Source organism: Pogona vitticeps, chromosome 4 (assembly GCF_051106095.1).
Source record: "Pogona vitticeps strain Pit_001003342236 chromosome 4, PviZW2.1, whole genome shotgun sequence".
NCBI classification, from domain to species: domain Eukaryota; kingdom Metazoa; phylum Chordata; class Lepidosauria; order Squamata; family Agamidae; genus Pogona; species Pogona vitticeps.
The window spans coordinates 152,653,792-152,664,867 of record NC_135786.1 but is presented as its reverse complement, the minus strand read 5'-3'; the positions used below and the strand labels follow the sequence as shown (position 1 = coordinate 152,664,867).

Genomic DNA, 11,076 nt, shown 5'->3' with positions numbered 1-11,076 from the left:
AAACAGCAATTATCTTGATGTTGGGCAATTTACACAATTGTACAAAAAGTGGGCACTTTTACACAAAATTAACAGCTTTACCCAGTCCTTCCTAATCTGAGAATTCTTTTGGGATTCCCGGGGAATTCCTTGCCATTCTCAATAGTGAAAATAAGAATGTTGCAATTCCTTTTCATCCTCCATTTCCTAGCCCTGCATCCTCTGGCAGGTGCCCACTAAGAAGAGTGCCCATTCTTAGATACAACACTAGTTGGGCAGCACTGGCTACACAGAAACAATGTTTTTGCCCAAGGAGTTCAGCAGTTCCATTTTCATGACACATCAAGCAGGCTGCCCTTCCCACTCCATAGGGATTGCTCATCCAGCAGATGGCTGGATGGCAGTAGTTTCAGGGCTTGTTGGCAGCAGTAGCAGGGATGACAGAAGTCTTCTTAGTTCAGTGGCCCCTGCCACTGGTAGAATGAATTTCCTTACCATACTTTAAAATCATCATCATCATCATCATCATCATCATCATCATCATCATCATAGAACTGCAGAGCTGGAAGAGTCCCTAAAGATCAGATAGCTCAGTGTTTTAGGCATCTGGCTCTGGAGCCAAAGGTTGAGAGTTTGATTCCCTGCTGTGCCGCATGGACAGGGGTTGGACTTGATAAACCATAAGGTTTCTTCCAGCTCTGCAGTTCTAAGATGACAACAAGCCATAATTGAGTCCAGCCCCTGTCAAGGAGGCACAGTGGAGAGTTGAACTCCCAATATCTGGCTCTGCAACCAGATGCTAAACCGCTGAGCTATTGACAATGTACACTATATTAAAGTGCAGTAAGGCACATGTCACGTGAAGCCACACAGGTCACTTCATTTTGACAACAGTTTGAGAGATACCTATATTTCTAGTGCAGGACACATCTTCCCTCTCATTTTTCCTTGTACATTTTTGTCACATTGTTTTGCTAGTTGAGAGAAGGAAAAGGGGAAGTGTGTTGTGTGATGGGAAACTGAGGAATGTCAGCCCCCATGGTCTCATTTTTTCTAGGATCTTGGATGGACAGAAAAAAAGGGCATGATTTTTTCCCATTTCCTTTCCAGATGATCTCAGCGAATTTCTGAATTAATTTGAAAAGAGCTTCGTGTTGCAGATTTAGGATCTCTAAACATTATTATTATTATTATTATTATTATTATTATTATTATTATTATTATTATTATTATTATTATTATTATTATTATTATTATTATTATTATTATTATTATTATTATTATTATTATTATTATTATTATTATTATTATTATTATTAATCACCAGCTATCTTTTTCTGATATGATTAAACTATAACAATAATCTGAAATACTGGATAAGATTCCAGCCACTTAAATAATTCATTCTCAACAGAAGAGTGAGGCTCCTGCTTAAATGTCTCCCACTGATATCAAAGTATGTGATTTTGGGTGGAAAATGTGTACATTTTACCGAGGTATATAGACCACCCTGTGGGTGATCATGGAACAAATGAAGGCTAATTGCCTTAGAGAGAGAACAAAAGAGTCAACAGCAGATGTCCAAGCCAGTGGAGCCAACTGGCAATGTCCTGAGAGCCCTTTTATGTACTTAGCATGATTACATAGTATGTTATGAGAAAAACAGATAGGATACTAGTTACCTAATCTTAAGTAGGATTGGCTAAAATAACCCTTTGAACTTATGTTCTACCTCTAAGTGAAAGGGCAGAAGAAGGGGTTACCCCGCCTGCTGCCAGCTGCCGCTTCCTGCCAGGAGAGTATGCACGTCACTGGAACAGAATGCAGCTACAACCTTTAAGGAGAAGTTTCCCACACCACCCTAAGACTCACAGTAAGTAATTTTTCTTGTTTCAATCCTTGCTTCCAGTTGCCCAGCAAGTTGTCACTTCCATTTCGATTCTGTATATGAAGAACGAAGATAACAGTTGGCATGTGCTTCCCATCAGGACAGGAATTTATCACAATCCAGATGTGGCTCCTAAAATATTGCACTATGTGCAGTCAAGTGATTTAATAAGATGTTCTGTTACACATTTTCCAGCTGAAAATCAAATGTGAATCTTATGTTTTGGCCTAAGTTCCTAGTCATGTTCCATCTATGTATATACCATATTTTTCGCAATGCATTGTGCCCAATGTGATTTACAAAAACAAATACAACATCATTTACTATCAGTACAGCAGATTGTAATATCAACATATCACAATATGACATACATGCAATACACCACTACACTACAATTTATTTCACCAACATATATCAATAGGTCTCTTCACAGTATGGAATACCAATATGATCAACCTTGTATTTGCATTACACAACTTATTAAAAAAATTCATAACAAGACTCCTAAAAGGTTGTTGGGCATTTGGTCAGAGAGTTCGCCTGGCGCTTATCTACCACCTTCTCACTGTGTCGAGTCCCTAGACCTCAGCAGTGTGTAGCATAAGCCCTTTGAACAAGTCTGACCTAAAAAGAACACTTTGCACTTACTCAGTGCTTTGCAAGTACAGGCACATGGGCTTTGTGATTCCTTAGAACTTACAACAGCTCAGTGAGGTAGGACTCTTAAATGTAGCTAATTTGTGGCCCTTACCGGATTTAGCCAGACTCCGCTGTTCAAGAGACCAGTCCTCAATAAGGATTTCTATTATTAAATTTTTATTAGAAAAATAAATTTTCATTAGAAATCAGTTTATATTGCAAAAGCATTAGCATTCAAGGACATATTCAGAGATCTTTACAGTTAAATAAAATAACCAATTCCCCTTTAAAATAAAAAAACTGCTAAAAGCTAATATAATGTAGGCTACAGTGGGCTAGCCCCCTTCTTTCTCCTTACTTACATCCTTCCTCCTTCGTGGAATTGAACATCACACATAAACATCATCAGTCTCCATCCATCATCAGTAAGAGATACATTCACATAACCCATCTTCCATTTTCTATCCTCCTCAAAATTCCACAGTGCATCCTGGACAGGCTGTTTGCAACAACATTCAGCTTCCTAGGAAGGTGCTGAACTTTAAAATCAAACTCCTGTAAAGTTAAACTCCTTCGCAACAATTTTTTGTCATGAGATTTCATATTTTGCAGCCAGATTAATGCACGATAATCAGTTTGCAGTGTAAACCTGCGCCCCCAAAGATATGGTTTCAACAGCTGAATAGCCCAAAGATATTGGTTTGTTATGTTTTGTTAACTTGCTTCTAATTTATGGTGACCCTAATAGGGCTTTTGAGGCATGTGAGCTGTTCCAGAAGTGGTTTACTGTTGCCACACACACCCTAGAAATTTTCTATAGCAATTTGAATCCAGGTCTTTAGGTCCTAGTTTTTGGACTTCCACCACACTACACTGGCTCTTGTATTAAGAAAGAAAACTGGCTCATATCTACTTCACAGAAAGAAAACAATAAAAGTATCTCAAGCCACCTCAGATCGCCCACCCTCAAGCAAGAGACACAGCCCACTTACAGGGGGGGTCCCATATCCTGAGGAAAGAAAGAGCACCCTCATACTCATGGCAACTCCCCTCTTGGCTGCCTTTAAGCAATGAAGGAATATGATTGGGAATATGGGAGAAGCTTCTCCCTGGGCACATATCTTCAGTAAAGAGAAGAGGAAAGGGGACCAAAACATAATGACATATGCCCATGTAGCATGTAGCAGGGACTCCATAGTGAAGGTTCAGAAAGCCAGGCCTTGATGGTGACAAGTACTTGGCCTCCTTCTCCTTCATATCTGGTATCCTGTCAGTTATTATGGTAAGCAACAAACAAACATGGATGGTATCTCGGTAAGGATGAAATGCTTCCTAAGGCAGTACTGGACCATGATGAGGTGGGCCCATCGTTACTGCTCCCAGGTAATCCTTGCTCCCCATATGGATTTAGGTCCTGGAGACAAAGGTGAATTATGGACATATGGGGGGTACATTGTTGGTTAGCACAATATATGATGCTGCACCACATCCTTCCTCATCAGTGGGAACATTGGTTTAAGGAATCAGCCTTAGTGTTCAGTTTCCCGGGTTTGTAGCATGTGACCCCCTCGCTGGGCATCTTTAAAAACCAACTTAAGACCTGGTTATTCAAACAGGCCATCCCCCCAGGCACTACTTAAATTTCTTCTTCCCATCTTGAACTATTGTTTTCATTGTACAATGCTGTAAAACTGTTATTATATATTAACTGTTTTTATCTTGTCTGTTGTGAGCCGCCCCAAGTAGACTATGTCTAGATGGGCGGCATATAAGTGCAATAAATAAATAATAAATGAATGAACCAATAGGAGACAGCCTGAACTGTGATCTTAAGGAGACAGATTTTCTTTGATCAGTGGATCTAATCAGGATTCCAAATCAACGGAGAAACCCTGTGGGCATAGAGATGGATCCCTTCTCTAACCCTTCCTCCTGTTTTCATACAGTGAGTGCGAGAGCAGGAACAGTACAAAAATAACAGTTGGAGAGGCTCTACTCTCTCTTCCCTCTACCCCCACAATTATGATTGTAATTCATTTATAAAGTTTTTTTTAAAAAAATAGGGATACAAAGGCCTATTAATCAGTTACTGTCATTCTCACCCATATACAGAATTTAAGGGACTTTGCTACCAAGACCCAAGTTTTGACTAATAGCAACTTAATAATTACATCTGCATTATATTTCACAAGCAGCCAAACATCTTTAATAACTTTCTCTTGTCACTTCATCAAGTCAGGCCACTTCCATTTACAACCTAATTTCTTTATCTATGCTGATGTGCTATTTATGGCAACCATTTATGCCATGTTTATAATGATAAAAAAAGTGAAATGCAATATGCGCAATCAAATCTTAAGTCGCACAAGCCTCTACATACATGCAAATCGTATTATTCACTGGGGGATACCATCTGCATTTTTCTTGCGGATCAGTCCTAAGGACATGAAGATTGCAGTTGGGAGTAGGCAAAAATCAATCAGATATTCCCTTTGCAGTTAAGAATTCAAATAACACTGCGTAGTATAAATTTTATTACTAGCTTCACTATACAGCATGGAGATAACAGCAATGTCGTCCTTACAGGAGGACCCAGGGAGGGGAAGCTGAGTCAGTTCTTAGTAATTGTTATGAAGAGATTGTGTCCCACCTAGGCTGTTTCTGTGTCTCAACAGTGGAGCATGCGCTTCTGGGTAAGAATCATGAGGCACAAAGGTTCTTGTTACAATTTGTTTATTAGCCTTTAAGCTGCCAAAGGACAGTTTGTCATTTTTTGACTCTTAGCAGTAATTTCCATCACTCCATTTTTCCCCCCCTAGCTGCCACTGGGAAGGCATAATAGCTTGTAAGGACTTCCGTTTCTGTATGAGCAATGAACTTTAATTCTCACCTTTAAAGCCTGCTATCTATTACAAGGACAGAACCTTTCCATTAACATCCCGTGTTTGTAACTGCCTAAGCAATTAACTAATGGTATTTTTAAAAATCCCATCCTCCATCCTCATCATTTGATAAGTTCTTTTCATAAAGCAGTTTTATGAGCCGCCTAACCATAGCCACTGTTACTACTCCCACCTTTTCCATTTGTTAGGAGTTGCTTTATAGCTGATAGTAAGCAGACAAAAGTAATAAACCCTGTGAAAGAAGATTAACACAGTTCTATTTAACTTGCTTATTGATTTTTCTTTCAGTCTGAATACTCAAAAGCATCCAAGACTGCAATAAACAACTTCAGCAGGGTGCAGTAAAGGAGTGCATACGGAGACTTCTCTAATACAGATCCTTCATTCATCTATATATGTCCTATGTACTATGGTACTATGCCAGGCAACCATTCTTCACGAACCTTATTGCATGCTAATACTAATGAACAAATGAGACTTGCAGCAAAATGTTGCAGTGTGAATTACTCCAATTTGGTTCTTCAACCAGTCACACCCCTCTTTCCAGGATGCTGTTTAATTTTCCTTGCTTTCATCTCCTCTCCTGCCTTCTGTCCATAGGTCCTCCATATTCTACAGACAAAGAACGTGCTCAGCTCCTATTATTGAATTGTTTTGTGGGTAGGTTGCTTGGGTTTTGCCCCATTTGGTTTTTTTCCTAAACCTCTTTTGTGTTTCAGGATACCTTCATGTTCCCAAGCATGTCAATACCTGTCTCTTGTAAACTATATGAACTGCTGGATGGCTTAGTGGTTTAGGTATTTGGATGTGGAGCCAGAGGTTGGGAGTTCGATTCCCCCGCTCTGCCTCCTTGACAGGTGCTGGACTCAATGATCCACAGGGTCCTTTCCAGCACTGCAGTTCTAAATAGTGATGGGCCAGTTCACCCTTCAGCTCAATGTGTTTGGTGCTTCCCAGCCCCACCTCCTCCAGCAGGTGCCCACTCAGAAGCAGTTCCCTGGCTTTCCTGCCCTGCCTCCTCTACGTGATGCCTCTGAGTGGTCTCCTACCGGAGAAGGCAGGGCTGGGAAGCACTGAACACCTGTATGTCCAAAGGACAAATTGGCACCAACTGTCATTTCAGTGGTTTGTGCCCATCTCTAGTTCTAAGATGCTGGTGGTGATGATTATGACTCAAGCTCAGCCTCCCCCCCCCCAACTTCCCTTTCACATTCCACCCATATCCAGCTTAGTTTTCATATCTTGTCTGATGGAGAGGCAATGTTCCCCAAAGCCTACACTTACATGTGTGCCTCTGTGCTCATTATGTGTCTTTTTGATTGGCCTATGAATATGATCCTTCTGAATGGACCTTGGATCTATACTTCAGTGGTTCTGCACTGTTTTGACAAGCACAGTATGATTACATAAAAGCCCAATAAAGCAGAAGATATCTCTATATCATTGAGTAATAGGTAGGGACTGGAGGGGACACTTTAATGAGCTTGACCTTTGCAGTGATCTGTCAGGGTGTTTCATGTGGGAGATTCTGGTAATGAATAGAAAGGGTTAACCACTTTTTATAATCTGGCAATCAGGTTTTCAGCTACCTTCAACACCTTATTATTTGAATAGAGAACAGTTATGCTTATTTGAATAAATACTTGTTTTGTTTTTTAAGTATCAAAATATGATAGTACATAATTATCTTGGTCTGGACTGCCCCCATCTTACAGACGTCTACAGATCTCCCTGTTTCAATGAAAACACAAAATGGCTGATTAATGAATACAGGGAGGAACTAGATAAATAAGAAAATCTTTCCTGGTGGAAGGCAACCCTCTTCTTATTTCTGAGGCTATACCACTGAATAAGCAAACATAGACATCTGACCTGCAATATTTTGGATCCAGTTCTTTCTGCAAATGTCGAGTTGTAGTTTTGCTCTCTCTAATTTTACCACCCACCCCTCCCGTATCCTTGGTGGAAGTCAAAACCAAGTCTACCTCTCCCCCAATTTGTGGGACTGTGCTGATCAGCTGATTGGGGTGCAGTAGGAATATGAGCACTGCCTGACATCCAATGGGCTATCTCTCTAACTTCTGGTCTGGCTTATATATTCATGCAAAGCATCTCACAGTGCTGTGCTAAACAAATGTAGCTGGGAGTAACCAGTCAGCTCTTTCTAGAACAATTGTTCCTAGCCTTGTGACTCCTGATGATTTTCTCCAAAGCCCTGAGAAGTACCATGGAGCCAACTGGACTTCTGGCTTGATGCTGCAATGGGACAGCAGGAGGAGGATGGAGCTCCATCCCCAGGGCAGAATTTCGACCTCTTTGAGAACCCCCAGGGGGTCAAAACCACCCCAAAGAGGTGGTGAAATGGGGGAGAAGCTTGTTGATTATTGGGGGGAAGATGGCGGCTAACCATGTTTGACCCAGGAAACTCCCTGTGGTGGAACACCCACATCACTACTGTCCATCATATGGAGCTCAATGATAGGACAGGAGAGGCGGAGTTAAAGTGACTGTTAGACAGTTAGAGAGAAGAAGAGATAGGGAATGGAAGTGAGAGAGTTAGGACATTAAATTGAGAGAGCTAACACAGAGATTGGAAAGTTGGAGTGTTATAGAGAATAGGAAAGAGTTAAAAGGAATAGAGAATAGATAGATGGTCAAAAATATTGTTAAAGTAGTTATTGTGAATAAAAGCACATGCAAGCAAACATGTAATTAAATCCAATTTAATGAATGATCCTCAACAACTGTGATTTACATCTGTAATCTACATACCAACTAAAATATCAATAAACCTGTTGTATTGGCAGCACGTGTCTGAGATACATATATGTGGTATAGCGTGGACTAGATCCACTGGTGGCAGCGTAAAAAGAGGAAACACATCCAGAGGGTGGACCAGAGTTTGGGGAGAACAAACAAGGGACACTGGGGGGACGTGACACTCCCCAATCAACCAGCAGGCAGAAACAAGCAGCTGAATTAGCTTGCTTGCAAGTCGTCAGCAGCCGGTAAATGAAGATGTGATAAATCAGCCAATTTAACATCGTCATTAGCACTGAGTGAGGTACAAAATCTTGACTATACTGCTCTATGATTATCTATGGATGGAATAATCCCTTTAAGAGAAATAATAATCTCATAGAAGGTTTCTGCTCAGAGCAAACAATTTTTGATAAGCTTTTGCTGGGTTCAAAAGAACAAATTGTTAAGAAAATGTATAATTATATGCTGGAAATTAAAATGCAAGATGAAATGGTTAAGGAATGTATGATTAAGTGGGCACAAAATATTGGGCATAATATTGATATTGATTGGTGGCTGAAAATATGGCAAAGTAACATAAAACTTACAAGATCAGTTAATTTTAAAGAGAATATATATAAAATGTTCTATAGGTGGCACATGACCCCAGAAAATTGTCAATAATGTATACAGATGTATCAAATAAGTGTTGGAAATGTGAAGCACAAGTGGGAAGTTATTATCATATGTGGTGGTCATGTGGAGTAGCGAAACAATATTGGAAAAGAGTACATGCCATGTTGCAACAAATATTGCTCTGTAAGGTGCCATTAACCCCAGAACTATTTTTACTGAGTATGATACCTGATAATATAGATAAGTCAACGGAACATATAGTTATATATATTGTTACGGCAGCCAGAATTCTATATGCTAAAAATTGGAAAAGTCCAAAGGTACCGTAACAAGAAGATCTTATTGAAAAAATATGGGAAATAGTAGAAATGGATATTCTATCAGAAGTCATGAAGGACTATCCCTTGCAAAAGGCAACAGAAAGATGGGATCTATTCAACAACTGGACTGAATTAACAGGCAGTGTGTAAATAGCATATATTGAAATGAGAACTTAATCTAGAAGGCAGAAAAGAGTAAACAGAATAACTTAAAATCTTGATATGGCAATAGGTATAGAATGGATGTTGGTATGTTATTGTCTCTCCTCTTCCTCATTAATTCCAAGTCCCTTTTTCCTTTCTGTCACCCCTTATGTTGAAAATAATTTTTTTGAAAAAAAAAGGGAAATATTAATCCCTTTAACTCTTAGCCCCACAACTAAATAGGGCAGCAGTAGATCTGGAGAAGGGGAAAGAGACACAAAGAGATGCAAAGAAAATAAATTGGACATTAATTAAACACTTAATTATACTTCAAGGAAGAAAGTTTGGTATTAATTTTGGCTTTAAACTTAAGAAAATTTCCTCTTAAAATTATTTTTAGCCAAACAATGCTGGGAGTTAAACTGTTTGTTATGGCTATCTACAGTGATGGCAAAAAGCCCAGAACCTGACCTTGAATACTCCAACTTGGAACTCTGTTTTGACTTTCCTTCCACCCCCCCCCCCGAGAATTGACTAAAACATAGGCAATTAACTTTTGAAAGTCTAATACAAACATTGAGCAAACAGGTCTGTCAATTTAAGTCAGAGACTGGATTCAAAATTAACCCTAAAGGTGCAATTTATTGAAGCAATTATGGATGAAACTGGACTGACTGCTCTAAGCTACTGCACATCTTTCACTTGAAATACAAGCACCTGGCATCTTGGGACATAATGCTACAACAAGGGAAATTTTGGGATGAAACAAAATCTACCCTTCAAGCAATTTTAGAAATAGTGGGATCCCATAACAAAGAGGTGAAATCATTCCAGGAGTAACTAAAGAAGGATTATATTCAACAGGATACAGGGAATAAAGAACAAAGAAATGTGAGGGTAGTGGATGATGATGGAAGGGCTGGAGGAAATCAGAGGAGAAAATTTAGGAGATTTAATTCTAACCCTAGAGCTGAGGAGAACTTTAGCTGTGTTAAGGGAAGATAAAGGGGAAAAAATCACCAAAATTAATTAAAAAAATAGCCTGGAAGATCTATTGGAGATAGATCAAGTATATAAAATGTTTTTCAGATGACACAAGGGACGGCAGAATGTTTAGAGAGATAGAAACAGGAATTGGGAAAAGACAAATAAGAGAAGGAGTTACTTAGAAAGATGAAAAAGGGAAAAAATATTAAGATGGCCCTCAACATTGAAAGCATGTACTGTATATACCTAACTTCAGGAATTGTAAAGGGGCATACAGTGGGGTCTCTACTTAAGAACGTCCCTACTTAAGAACAATTCTACTTAAGAACAGCTCCGTTTGCTAAATTTTGCTTCTACTTGAGAACAGAAATCCTAGATAAGAACAGGAAAAAAAACCTTTCCTGCTCTTTTTTTAACCTTAGGTCATCTTAGGTTAAAAAAAAATTCTCCCCCTAGTGGTAGAGTACGTATTAACCAGCTTTGCATTAGTTCCTATGGGAACTAATGCTTCAATGTACGAACGCACCTCTGCATAACAAAAAAACAGCCAGAACGGATTAATTGGTTTTCAGTCCATTGCTTCAAAATTAGCTTGGTCAGAAGTGCTTTTAACACTGTTCCCTGACCTAAGAAAAAAAGAAAAAATATCCCCCTCTAGTGGCAGAAGGCGGAATAGCAGCTTCCCATTAGTTTCTATGGACGGAAAAGAGCAGATACGGATTAAATGGTTTTCAATGCATTCCTATGGGAAATGCAGACTCTACATCAGAACTTTTCCACTTGAGAACCACCATCCAATACGGATTAAGTTCTTAAGTAGAGACCCCACTGTATCTTA

At 39.4% G+C, this 11,076-nt stretch overlaps 1 long non-coding RNA gene across 1 annotated transcript; it reads left to right on the top strand.

Annotated features, from left to right (window-relative positions):
- Positions 1-573: 573 nt before the first annotated feature.
- On the top strand, positions 574-10,415 carry LOC140706837 (uncharacterized). The gene is made up of 2 exons (XR_012086717.2): positions 574-1,852; positions 5,698-10,415. It is a non-coding gene; the product is annotated as an uncharacterized LOC140706837 (long non-coding RNA).
- The last annotated feature ends 661 nt before the right edge of the window (positions 10,416-11,076 follow it).